At 37.1% G+C, this 14749-nt stretch overlaps 1 protein-coding gene across 10 annotated transcripts in view; it reads right to left on the bottom strand.

Annotated features, from left to right (window-relative positions):
• The window catches only part of raw (NDT-like domain-containing protein raw), a 95945-nt gene that overhangs the window by 71671 nt on the left and 9525 nt on the right, over positions 1 to 14749 (bottom strand). For 2 of the 10 annotated variants that reach the window (XM_073966865.1, XM_073966868.1), the window contains exon 1: positions 162 to 13287. The exons of 6 other annotated variants lie outside the window; for them this stretch is intronic. The gene's annotated coding sequence lies outside the window, so the exon portion shown is untranslated. Of the gene's footprint in view, positions 1 to 161; positions 13288 to 14749 lie in introns of those variants that run through there. 2 more of the 10 variants (XM_073966855.1, XM_073966858.1) reach the window with 2 other exon arrangements.

The raw sequence follows: 14749 nt of genomic DNA, 5'->3' as shown, positions 1-14749 counted from the left end.
TTATGTTTATAATATAATTTAACAATAACAACAAAGCTACAATTAACTATTAAGTTGTTCAAAAGGCGCGCAGTTCAATATAACACAATAATAACAACAACAATGGAGTATTTAATAATCTAATAAATACAAATTTCAATTCAATTGCTTTCTTTCAATACCATCACATGGAGGAGGCAGTAAGCACTTGTTGTTGGGTCCATCACAAAAGGAAATAACCTTTAATTACACCACTCTTGACAAACAAAAAACTTTCTATTAGATATCTTTTTCTGCTGCCTCCAAAATAAAAACAACACAAAAATTTCGATTTTCTTAATGTCTCTATGGCGGTGGTAGTAGTGAAGCGCGGCAATACCAACCAGCAAACGTTCACGTTATGTATCGGTTGATTGCTTGGTTTTATTTCTTGGATTTAATTTTAGAAATGATTTTAGCAAAGTTGCTATAACAGCGAGAGCTGACTGACTGACTGGCAGACGGCGGCGGCAGGCAGTGAAGTAAGGAAAGAGAAGCACTCTGTGAATGCGACGCGTTCGTAACGTAGCCGTCAACAACACAACAAAAAATGTTTGCTGTTGCTTTGTATATTTTGTTTGTAGTCGCTTGTCTTTTCTTTCTTTTTTCTAGTTAAGATCACAACAATATTTATACCGTCAAAATGTAAACGAAACGAAAACGTAAAAAATCTTAAGAATACCGCGTTTCGTGGCCGTTGTCGCCGAAGGCAAACATACGAATGCCAGTCATCGTATCGTTTGTAACATCATTCGTTTTGCCATGAATGAAGAACAAACAGGGCATCGTGTTCGCTTGCTGTCGTCGGCGGTTTGTGAACTCACAAACACAGATACGTACATTTGTTAAACTTGCCTTGAAGAGCGTAAAATTAGAAAAGTATCTCATAAATGCGGCATTTTAACTAATGAGAACGGTGGGAGAACGTGGGAACCCAAAACACAAATGTAGCAAATTCAAATATTGATCTTGAAAATACTTCTCTTATTTTTGTGAGAAATAAGAGAATATTTAAAATTAAAAAAAAAATTATTTAAAATTTTAATGGCCATGGCGACCGTCTTAGAACGCTACATTATGCAAATGAAGACCTCATATTAAACATCTATAGACAGGCGACCTGCAAGGGAGTCCATGAAGGCCTTAGTAGAACGCTACAAAATGCAAAGAAAGTCCTAATTTTAAAGTTCTATAGACAGGAGACCTGCAAGGGAGTCAACAATTTCTTATAAGAGATGCTATGGGTAGTCAAAGACCTTCTATAGATAGACTCCCATCTAAGACCACCTTTAAATAGGTAACTTTTCTTAGGATATACACTTATATGCAAGACATTCTAAAATTGATTCTGTACACAAAGTTTTTTTTTAAGTAAGAATATTTATAAAGGTCTTCTATCGAAAGATGTCCTCCTATCGGTCTTTCACAGACAAATCATCACATAAGGGACTATTATAGAAAAGAGAATAAGCAAACAATTGTTTTTGAGATCAGGGTTACCAGTGTAATGCATTAAAAATCACGATATAATTAATTCCACTTTTTCGTTCAAAGGACATGTGAATTTTTGGTGAAGCCGTTCAAAATATATATTTTTTTATTTTTAAGCAATAATAATTAGTATTCTTTAGGTTGTACCATACGATCGGGTCATTTTTGCATTAAATGACACCTTTTTTATTACTGCGTTGGCAACCCTAATCACTAAAAACACCCTCGGTTGCTAATTCGCAGCGACGAATGGTTAGCCGACTGCTAAATATGTAGCGTGGTTGTCGATTATGCCTAAAGGGGAGTACACACTATCAGTCAAAACTGACAGTCAACTTACTTTAAGGACAATTTTCTGGCAAATAAACACTTTTGTTTAGCTAAAAACTGTTGAAATGCAATATTAAAAGTATTATTTAGAGATCTGGAAAGTAATTATTCAGCTAGACTTTGATTTAAACGAAATAGACCCCGATGACTGTCAGTTTTGTTGGTCAGTGTATACTATGCTTAACGAAAAAAGATTAGGCGTACAAAACGAAATAAGCAAAAATGTATAAAAATAAATATGCGTTCGGTTGCTTATTTAGCCGTGTGTGTGAATATTGTGCAGCAGTTGAAGTGTACAGCTAATGCTAATGTTTTTAGATGCCGGCTTTTAAACCCTGAAAAATAAAGAACATTTAGTGGTGCAAAAATAAAATTCGCACGCGTGGTACAGTGTGTTCGGTTACAAATCACAAGTTCGCAGGTTCAAATCCAGCAGAGAGTAAAATAAAATAAAAACATGTAGTGTGTTGTAATTGAAAACAAATTCTACCTCAACTGTTCTAAAAACAGAACATATGTTTTTAGCCTACTTTTTCAACTTCTAGTGACCATAAAATAACTAGTTACTTTAGTGGATACAGGAATAATGGGTTAGTGTAAGAAGAAATAATGGGTTTTATAAGAAGTTACAACAATCAAAAAGTACCCATTATTTGGTAATTATTTATTTGCTGGGATAGAGAACCTCGAACGATTTTTATAGGCAATCTGTAGATATAATCTGTAGATATAATCTGTAGATATAAGATCTGTTGAAGTTTCCTTATAAGCAGAAGATCTTCTTACGATGTTCTATATACAGAAAAGGAGAGCAGCTGCAAATACCATTCTATAGACGGAATGCTTCTAAAACGTCTTCAATACGTCGAATAACTTCTTAAGGTCTTCTATAGACAAAAGACCTTTAGACGGTCTTCTATGGACGGAGGACATTTAGAAGGTCCTCTATTGAAAGAAGTACGTGTTAAAAGCTTCTATAGGCACTCTACTTTTGATAGAACATAAAACATTTCTTTATTTGAAAATTTTGCCTATTAGGGCGAAGATATTTTTAATATTAATTTTAATTAATTTCTCGTTGGAGTAAACTGAAAAAGGAAAGCCGAAGATTCGAACCCACACAACCACCATTACGTGACCGGTTTCGCTGTTAGTAGGAGCTCATCAGCTCATCGACTGTGGAGTGAGTGGCTTCTCTGTCATCGAACTTTTCATTTCTCAAATGCAAGTTGTTTTTACAGCAATGAGATTTTTCTCATTCAACCTGTATGGCTTCCACGACAAACGCTTTTTTATAGCGCAGTCTTCGGAAGCCTTTCTTTTGGTGAAGGCCTTTTAGATGTTCTGTATATCCCACTAAAGTTATATTTGAACACCTTCTAAATATATTTTACAGAAATATGTCCTTCTTTGATCTTCTAAGGACAAAACATCATTTGAAATTTTTTTTTAGAGAGAAAGACCGTCTAAGATTCCTTAACCCTTTCGGTGATTCTATGCCATATGACATAGCCAGTTTTTGAACCCCGTTTTAAGGCAAAATACTTATGGGTACCATCTTTTTAATAATTTGTTGTTTTTCCTTGAAGTGTTATCTAAAAATAAATCGACAAAAAATTTTGATTGGACCCTATACATTGTTATGTCTCAAAGATTTAAAATTTGCATGAAAATACCATCATGTAATTTTATATATATTTTATTAACAAAAATTATTTTTTTTTCTTAACTTTTAGTAATAAATTTATCTACTAAATAAATCATTGCCTTTATAATTAAAACGAAGAAAGATCCTAAATATAGTTCAATAGAGCTGCCAGATTTTTTATCTATCCTACTATGCCATATGTAATAGATTTTTCCCAACGGAAATGTTTCACTTTGTTTGACTTACAGATATTCTATTGTAAAACCCCTAGATCTTCTATAAGAAGACCTCCAGATCTTGTATAAGTAGACCTCCAGGTCTTCTATTAGAAGACCTCCAGATCTACCATAAGAAAACCTCCAGATCATGTATAACAATTCCTGCAGAATTTCTAAAATAAGTCCTCCAGATCTTCTATGGCCCCACCCACGTCTTGTACAAGATGACCACCAGCCCTTCTATAGGAGGACATTCAGGTGTTCTATAAGAAGTCCTTCAGATCTGCTATAAGAAGTCCTTCTTCCATAAGAAGGCCTCAAATCTTCTATAAGAAGACCTAGGTCTTCCATAAGAAGCTTTCAATGTTCTAAAACAAGACCTCCAGATATTCTATAAGAAGACCACCAAATCTTCTAAAAGTAGACCTCCAGATCTTCTATAAAAAGCCTTCATCTCTTCTATAAGTAGACTTCCTGGTCTTCAATGAGAAGACCTTATGCTTTTCTATTTGAAGATCATATGTTTTTCTATTAGAAGGTCTCCTGGGCTTCTATGAGATTAGCTCCTGCTCCTCTATAACAAGACCTCTTCCTCTTCTATAAGGACTCCTGATCTTTTATAAGATAAAATTGAATTAAAAACTTGAATATTTTAGTTTTGTTTTTTCCTTTAAATACATTCTATGCCATATGGAATAGTGTACAAAAACCACTTTTCCAAACAAAATTTTAAAAAATTAGTTTGGATTATTGATATAGTGGGCTTCAGATCAAAAACGAAGCACCGAAAGGGTTAATAGATAGAACATATTGTAAACATCCTCTTTAAAAGTAGGTAGTGCACAAATACCTTTCCATAGATGGAAAATCTTAAAAAAAAATTAAACAAGATTTTTATTGACATTTTGACATTTGCAACATATCTAACAATAATCGTTATCCTATCTTTCTTAGACAGAGGCCATTCTTGATGTCGGCTGACTTCCGAAACGTCAGTTGCTTTGTATTCGTGCATGAAACTAGGGGTTCTTAGATCGAGTTCCCTACTGCTGCAATTTCATAAAATTACTCTAGTATGGAACTCGATGTAAGAACCCCTCGGAAGTCAGGCGTCTTCTATTGACAGAAGACTTTGTAAAATGATTTTATAGGCACAGAAGAAGAAAGCCTCTTTGGTATCATGTATAATATTCTAATCGTGCTTTTCCAAAAAAGTGTTTTTCTGACTGATAACACGGTCCGACAGCCAACATTACACTTGAACCGGACTATATACATACGTTTGAAAATATAGGCAAAATGGAGTAAAATGACATTTTTAATTTTTCGTTTTCTCATCGTCTTGACCTTTTAGAGGTCAAACAAATTTCAAAGGTCAACATTTTTCAAAAAAAAATATTTTAAATACTTGTACTCGTCGTACGATGCTGGTATTGGTGTCATATTAAAGTGGAGAGTATAGGCTTTATATAATAATTATAAATTATTGCATTCCAGGATAAAAAGGACATCAAAAATATCCTTGAAAATTAAGTCAAAAGTGAGAATTTTGGCAGGCGCAGATCTCCTAAATCGCGAAGAATTTTAATTTGCTCATGCAGATTGAAGTCTTATTGAGTACTTTGCTATACACTTATCAAGCACACACGTACAGAAGGAGTTCATCGTCTGGGCAAGCCAATTTGATAGTGTATGCGCCGCTTACAAGGGCTCAATTCTTGTGTGCTTGAACGGATAATGCAAGATCATCTTGTTATATACCGTGAGATAGAGATATCCTTGGGTATTTCTACCAACAACTAGCATTTAATATTGCTCGTTCGATACAGCACAAATAGACAATCGCTCAAAAAAAGGCTCTTATAGATTGTGAATAAAATGCGATCGCGGTGCTTCAAACGACATTTATAAGATCGTCACAGACGACGAATATTGAGCCCGAAACAAAACAGCAAATGAACGGGTGGGTCTTCGAAGGCAAGCCAAATCCAACGATAGTTGTTCATGTAGGAAGCCTTTTGAAGCAAATGGTCGCCTGTTTCTTCGGCATAACTGCCCATGTGGCGACTATACGGCCTGAGAAATTCGTAAAACGAACAAGAGAAGACGAATCATTCTGCATCGTGACAAACCAGCACCTGATTGACCGGGCAAAACGTGGAATTGATGGGTCGTCCGCCGTTCAGCCCTGACTGGGGATCCAATGACTTCATTTGATTCCAGCATATCAAGAAAAAAGGCGTGGTCAACAATTTTCGTCGCCACAAGATGCTGTAAAAGCGTTCAAAAACCATGTTTTGGAGGTGTTTCCATTGGAGTGGAAAAAGTGATTCAACAATTGGTTTGAGCACATGAAAAAGTGTATAAATCATGCTGGAGACTACTACTTAAATCTATAAAACTATTTTTGATGGTAAATATTCGCATTCTCAATTACTTCAATCTGCTTTCCTCGGTACCTCTTCTCATAATACTGCAAATATAATTTAAAAAAAAAAACCTGGACAACAACAACAATAATGAGTCAACAAAGATAATAATTTTACTTCGTTTACAACGTCTAATAGGGAAACAAGAATCAGTGTAAACAGTAAAAACGGATCAAATAGCCATTATCTGAGATTTGTTTTTATTTTCGCAGAAATGCAGAGATACGCAATATTTTAATTAAAAACATATTTTGTAATCTGAAATCAGATGTCACTGTCGCAATTATAAAATATAACACATTGAGTCATGTGTAAAAACAGTCAATTGTGGATATAACGAATAGGGATTATTGCAAACTACTCTTATAAAATATAGATTTTGGGTAAACAGTTAGTTGACTCCTTTTTTCATTTTTTAATTTGTATGTAGGTATGTGAGGGTGATGCTCGATTTGATTTCAATGTATTCCAAGACCTCGAGCAATTACACTTGTAATCTTAACACTTTTCCAAAAGAGTGAATGACAAGATAATATTATTTCTTTATATTGAGAAGATTCTCACAGCGCACATCTATCCTATCTCCTCTGTTGCCAAGATAAGAAGAGGAAAAAAGGCAGCATTTTTCCTCTACCTGGCTAAAAAGGTCGGTCACAAGATAATGCGGCGTTAAATGGCCATGCTGGACAAATGTAGCGTACAACAAGTGCTCAATGATGCCATTGTTGTTGTTAGATTTTTAAAAGTAAAATAGTTTGAATGGAGAGCACAAACAAAATTTAAGAGTCGTACGAAAAAGGAGAGTTTGAGGTCATTTGAGTGAGCATCATCTTCGGCAGCTCATCGATGTTTTCAATTTTGTTTAGTAGGTGTGTCAGTGAGAGGAGCACATAAAATACAGCAACTCTTTGTGAAGTGAATGAGAATTCATTCGCAATACTACTACTCATCGAATACGACGAAAGCAAACAAATACGGCCTTCGCAAAAAAATCGAAATAAAAATCAACAATAACAACAAAATGCCACAAAAACTTACACACTCTGTTGTGGTTTTATTTCCGTTTTGGCTGTTTTGGTTTATTCAATTTATTTTATTTATTTATTAATTAGGCTGTTTTATCTCGCATGTACATACATGCATAAGTATAAAAATATGTACATATATACAGACATACCAGCAGACAAGTACCATTTACTTGGCCATACTTGAATGCCAAACAATTGTTAATTAACAAAATAATAGCAAAAAAAGGAATGCCGTTAATACAGAACACACGTGAATATTTTTGTTTTATTTTTGCAATGATTTTTTGTGAGCTATTTTTTATGAGTTCTCTTGAAATTGAAAACCTGTTAGGCTACCAGACCAGTAAACAATAGTTGTTGGGGAACACATAAAATTATTAGACCTTAACGTACAAATTACTGTGATATGTATTTTTTTTATTTTAGCGGTATAGAGAGGGGTATGTCTGCTTGGCAAGGACATGGCTGGCTATTATTAATCTAAACACAGTTCATGTTTGAACTTGTATTTTAAGAAGTAGTATGAAGATATTTTGTTTCATTAAATGTTATTAGGTATGGTCAGTAAAAACTGTAGATTATTTATACATTACACGTGCTGTGGATTATTTAAAAAACAATCTTGAGAAATCGGAGGTTCTCCACTATATTTACTTTTTTAAATGATAATGATTGCGCAGATAATTAAATAGATTGCTAAATAAATTTGAAATATTTTATTGTTATGGTCCTGATATGCCTATGAAGCCAAAGACATAACAAAATGCTGATATTGCGACATTTTCTAAATGAACGTGAGTTAAGTTAGTTTTAAAACATATTTTAATTGAATTGAATGTTCGTTTTGTGAGTCATATACCAGTCCAGACAACGGCGGATTAAAAACAACGACAAAGATGGTCGTACAGAAAATATAGAATTTTAAAAAGGATGTTCACATCTTGCCTTTTGATATGAAACAGATTCGTGACATCCGAAGATTTGAAAATGAGTAATATTATTGGCATTTGAAAATATTTGGATCGGTTAGTTATGAGAACTCTCCGGAATGCAAAGGAAAATTGCTTCGCAATTTGCCTATGACCAACAGTCTTCCTACGACATCTTCTAGGAGATAATTTTACCATATTCACGTGCGTAATCAGATTCCAATCGTATCTCAATGATGTGGAATTTCCATCTTATTGACAATTCCGAAAGGCTTGCAGAAGAAGATACGATGGTTCAGTGGACTAAGAGTTATTACGGAATTTTAAAACCACAATATTAAGGTAAAAAACGATGTTACCGTCGCACACTGGTCGAAACAACTGATCTAGCGGAGCGAAAGTAAAAAAAATCGAACAATAAAATTGCGAACTATTTTCCATTGTATCGATTACAGATGCTTTGCAGACAAAGATTTTGTTTTTTCATTTTTGTTGTTGTAAATATTCACTCAGTTATTCACTATCAAAAACAAGAGTTTTTGTTGCAGGAGATTTTAAAAAATTGTAGCAAAACAAGTAAAAAAGTGTCAGTCGGCTTTGCCGACAGATATATACCCTCAGCCAATGTGAAGTGAAACTTTCACCTACGGACAGATCGAATGTATTTAAGGTCTCTTCAGAATTTTGTGCCCCTTTTTGGACATTTGAACTTGCCGACAAAAATGCGGATTAGGAATAAACTGCACTAAGAAACAAATGTTCAACTTTTGTGTGGGAGGTACCCTTAGGGAGGACCGATATTGGCTATTTTAGAAGTTAAACTAAATTTTGACAACATATTAAGAGATCCAAAGTTTGGACCAAACTGGTTGCCCCATTCAAGTGATATCGTCCTACCATTTTAGTGACATTTTTTAAATATTGGGGAGAATTACCGGAAGTTGTGGACCGGTATTGGTCCATGAAACTAAGTTTGGATATAATATGACGAAGACCAAATGTTGGACCAAATCGGTTAAACAGTTCGAGAGTTATCGTGCTCTCCGGCCGCCACATACGGTGACATAGGGGTTTTTACCAACTTTCCGGCTGTTTTCCCAAAAAATATGGACTTGCCCCTGAAAAAACGTTTACCGTCGTAATGGAGGTAGCGAATGCAAATCACTTCAACAAAAATCAAAGTGATTCGAGAGCAGGTCTTAAAGTGAACTTATACGAAATTTTGTGTGAGAGGTACCAGAAGGAGTAGACAAATATAGTCCATATTCGAACCTGATCTATATCTGGTAGATATATTAGGATGTGCAAAGTATGGATTACATCGGTCACACCCTTCAAGAGTTACCGTACGAACAATTTTTCCGAACATTTTTGAACTTTAGTGGGGGAGGTAACTGATGGAGTGGACCGATATGGCTTATCTTCGAACTTAAACTATGTTTGGACAAAATATTACTAAGGTTAAATTTTGGACCGAATCGGCAGATCCGTTCGAGAGTTATCTTGCGCTCCAACCACCTCACACGGTGTGATAGGGGGTTTTTGCACCTTTCAGGCTATTTTCATAGGAAGTGTGGACATGCCCCTGATGAAACTTGTACCGTCGTAGTGAATACAAGTTGCTAAAACAAAAATCAAAGCGATTCGCGAGCAGGTCCTGAACTGAACTTATCCCAAATTTTGTGTGGTAGGTACCCGAAGGAGTGGACCTATTGAGTCCATATTGGTTACTCCCTTCAAGAGTTATCGTACGTAAAAATTTTCCGAACATTTTCGAACTTTTGTGGGGGAGGTACCGGAAGGAGTGGAACAATACAACCCATCTTCGAACTTAAACTAAGTTTGGACAAAATATTACGAAAGCCAAATTTTGGATCGAATCGGTTGATCCGTTCGAGAGTTATCGTGCGCTCCAGCCAGACAGACGGACGGACATTGCTCAATCGACTCCAAATTGTCTGAAACACATTTCGTCCAAACATACTTGGGGTCTAAAACCATTATTTCGATGAGGCACATTTTGCCCGTATGAAAGTGTATATGCCCTCGTTAGCATAAATGCTGAGGGTATAAACAAGTACTGATTATTAGACAGCGGAATCCTATGCAAATGCATATATGCTTAGGATGGTCGTAGAGAAAATCTGATTAGACAGAAACCCGTTTTATCACAAAATAAAACGAATTAGGCCCAGAAATTTTTGCATATTGTGCATATTTTGACATATTTGCATAAAATGAGCATATGCAAAAATATATACAAGGATTTGTGGTCTAAAAATCCCACCGAAATGGCTGAAATGTGGTATTAAGTCTTCGTTAGGAGTATGAAACTTTACACCTGAAATTTGTCCGCCTTCATATAGCCCCCATAGAACGGTACATGCCCATTTCCTAAATGTTGAAGGTTTTGGCCACAACATCACACTTAAATGGCTGACATCTTGTACAAATTCTTCGTCGGGAGTATAAAACTTTCCACCTGAAATTTGTCAGTATAGGTCCACGTCTTCATATAGCCCCCATAGAACGGTACCTCCCGATTTCCGGTGTTTTGAAAGTTGTAGCCTCAATATTCCACCGAAATGACTGAAATTTGGTATTTAGTCTTCGTTGGGGGTATAAAACTTTCCATCTGAAATTTCTCGGTATAGGTCCACGTCTTCATATAGCCCCCATAGAACGGTACCTCCAGATTTGAAGTTTGTGGCCTCAAAATCCCTCCGAAATGGCTGAAATTTGGTATTAAGTCTTCCATGGGGTTATAAAACTTTCCACCTGAAATTTGTCAGCCAAAATAGCTGAAATTTGGTATTATGTGTGTCACTGTGCACCTGTTTGACATCCGGAGATTTCAAAGATACATATGTAATATGATAGGTATTTGAAAAATTCTCAATGAGATCTCTTCGGAATTTAATGGATTGCTTTGCAACATAATTCGTGTTATCACAGGACTTATATATTAAGCATGTGACCAGTAGGCTTGCTTCAAGCAAAACAGATAGATGTGGGATCTGAAATCCGAAAACGTAAATGGCAAGGATTGGAGGAATACAACAACAATCCGTTCAGCCAATAAGGAAGAAGGGAAAGAAAGCGTGGAGACGTTCCATAGAAGTCGAAATTAGATCTATCAGATTGGCCTGGGAATAACTTAGATATGTAGCAACAAACCAAGTGAGATGAAAAGCGGTTATTGTTAGTTGTCTATGCAACAGTGGGGGTCCTATCTTCCCTTCTTCCAGGGTTCGAGAGTGACTTAACCGTTGCCCACAATTCACTTATTCTGGCTCCAATGTTGCAACTCTTCAGACGATTTAACCACTTGTTCCGCTTATGCTCGCCGTCCAACCTGTTAACTTCCAGTGTCAACTCCTGGGGTCACTGGGGTTGGCCCAACGAAGCTCATCACGCTCATTTGCTAATCCCGTCGCATCTGCCGGCAAGTTTGGTCTCACTTCGGGTATTCGACCAGCAGGTATATGATAATGTCTCAGAACGTCCTTTCCGATACCCGAATATCAGAAGGATTGGGTAGATCTTTGAAGCGGTGATTAGTGAACTCTCTGAAACTCGGCCAATCAGCTTTCCCGTGATTGATGAAAGTATGGCGTTCAGAAGTGATGCAATCGGGCGGTCTGCAGATGAAGATAATTATGGGGAGATGGTCTGATCCAAGAGAAATAACGGTTTGCGTGACCCGATGTTTATGTCTAGCGAAATGTGACACTCTCCTCTAATTCTGGTAGGGGCGTCCTCATTGACCGAACAAAACGTAGAGAGGGGACCGAATGCCACAGCTCATGATGTGCATTAAAGTCCCTCAAGACCAGACGGTTATGACCTTCCAAAAGCGGGCTAATTTCAGGGCCGTAACCTATCGGCGGGACGTTCAGCAACTCTACCTCGGCAGTTCCACACCTGACTGCTACCCCCATACATTCCATGTACGGGTCATTAGAGTCAGGCTCAATCGAGATAGGTCTGTGTTGAACAGACTGGTGAAATAGGAAAGCTAATCCCCCACCGCCACTTCTGCTGCAATCCTTCCTCAGTACGTTGTAAACTTTACAACGCTGTAAGCTGCAGTTGTTGTTGAATTTGGTTTCCGGCACCGCCGCGATCTTGATATTCTTCCGACTCATGAAGTCCACTATTTCCTCGATCTTACCTCGGAGGACATTGCAATTAAGTTTGCAAAAAGAAAGCATTTTCTGGGATTGGAGCAACAACGGCTGGTGTTGTTAAATGCTGCATGTGCGGTAGCTGCTGGGGGGACTGCGGGGGAGTTTCGTAGCCAGACGACGACTAGCTGGGGGCTGTGTTCCCGCAGCAACATAGTCCCCTCATGGACAAGTCCAGAGCAACTCCTTAGATGTACCCACTCCTGACATCTATTGCATCTCACCGAAGGTTGGATATGGGTGAATATGCGGATGTGACAAACAGGACACAAATATATTGGTTCTGGATTTTCATCCGGACCAAAAGAATCCGGAGCAGGTATTCGGGTATATGCTGCTTCCAACATAGAATAACGATACAAATACAAACATATGTACCCCGATGTGGCATCCGCTGGCCGGATTGTGTGTGGTTCGGGGTCAATCAGGTACGAGAAAACTCGCTGCCCTGGGTCTTCCTATAGAAGACTAGTAGGTCTTGCAATACAAGACCAGTAGCTGTGCCTACTGAAGAACAATACGACTTCCTGTAGAAGAACATAGGAGGCCAATGGGACTTCTTATGGAATCACAATAGGTATTCCTATATAATAGGTCTTCTTTTGAATAATGATCAGTCCTTCTTTTACATTTACCTGTTATGGGGGCAAATATGAAATGAAGAATTTTCCATTCGTCATCCCAATAAAACTAAATTATAACCTTGAAAGTCTGCCACAAAACTAACCTTGACATTGTTAGGTCCCTTTCGAATAATAAAAGTGGGGAACTCAAGACAGTCTCAACAGTCCAAACTACACCCACAATAAGTAATTGGTAACCATGGCTACCAACTCCTTCCATTGTTGTTATCATTCCTCTTCTCTCTCCACAGGTGATTACCTCGAATTTACCAATAAAATAGACAGAACTAAAATAAACATAAACTTTGACATTTCTACAAATGCTAAATATGGGGGGATGGGCAGACACACAATAATGACGATTGATTGCCTATCAATTATCAGCAACACCACCATCCTCCTCATCGTCGCCACTAAACTAAACTGTAGCTATGTTTGACATTTACACTGTTTAATGTGTTACAAATAAACACACGAGCAAAGTGTGGGCCTATGCTGATGATTTTGAGCATTAAAGGCTTTGCTCCAACAACATTGAATGATGAGTAATGCGCCCCAGCGAGTGACTGGCAGGCTGTGACTGAGTGATGCCCCCAAAAAACAACATCAACAAACTACAGAGACATTACCTACGGCCCGCTTAAGGGTCAATGGCCCAAACATAATCTGTTTTACACGATCGATTGTTGGCCTTTTGTTGCTGCTCCACTTTATGTTGCTGCTGCTGCCGAGTTGTTAGTTCTGCTGACACTACGAAATGAGTACGTCTCTACATTTAGACATTTATACATATATTTAAACATCATTAGTTGTTATACTATGTGTATGTATAATTAAGTATGTATGTATGTCGTTATTTACAATAGCCCGTGTGTTTTTTTTTTGTTTATTTTTTTGCTTTTGGGGCTTTTCTCGCTGACAGACCATATGTCAGAGCTTGTCTATTTTGTTTTTTCGTAAGTTTTATTGTGTTTCCTATTCTATACTCGTTTTATAGATGTCGCTCTTGCTGTTGTTGTTATTGTTAGTTTTGTTATTGTTTCCAAAATCGGAATCAAAGTGGTAGGTACTTGTTTTTTTGGCGTTTTTTTAATTTTATTTCAGCATTTGATAGATAGCTATGTGTGTTCGATGTGTGTTCATTTGATTGTCGGAGGTTCGAACGTTCGAACAATTTTACTCAAACGCAGGTCTTTTGACATTTTGATATTTTGCTGTGTTTTTTTTTTATTTTTTTGCTGTGGTTGTTGTTGTTGATTTCTATATGAAAAGCCGTTTTTAACGCTTACGTCATTTACGAAAATAACACCAGAATAGCAAACACGACCATTGCGAACATTCCCACATTGTTGTAGTAGGCAGGCACATTCATTCAGACACACGACGACGAAGAACCCAACGAATGCGAAACAACACAGAAATTGTCGAATGAAAAAAAAAACAAGGGAATAACACAAAAAAAGAAATTGGTCGCCGTACTGGTTGGTGTGGTTCTTCGTTCATTTCTAGTTTGAGAACTTAGGGCTTGGCGTTGCCACCCATAGAAGGGCTTATACAGAAAGACCCAAAAGTTTTTTTTTTTTTTAATTCAGCGCTAAAGAATAAAATTATTTCCCGCTACTGACATTTGGAAACCATAACAAGGTAGGCACAAAAGTTATGGAGGACCAACTCTGGTTCAGTAAAAACTCTCCGATTTTTTTAATTTTTTCCAGAGGTAGATATTGTTGCGCTGATCGAATGTATAATTTTCTTGGGGGACGGATCCGGTTACCCGGTTATTAGACACGAAAGTCCGGGTACAAAACCCGGGTTAGACCCGGCTCTACTGAACCGATTGCTACAAAA

The sequence above is a fragment of the Musca autumnalis genome, unplaced genomic scaffold (assembly GCF_047663935.1).
Source record: "Musca autumnalis isolate F117 unplaced genomic scaffold, ASM4766393v1 scaffold_2, whole genome shotgun sequence".
In the NCBI taxonomy this organism is placed as follows: Eukaryota; Metazoa; Arthropoda; class Insecta; order Diptera; family Muscidae; genus Musca; species Musca autumnalis.
Note: the sequence above shows the minus strand (reverse complement) of the source record. Positions and strands in the feature narration are given on the sequence as shown.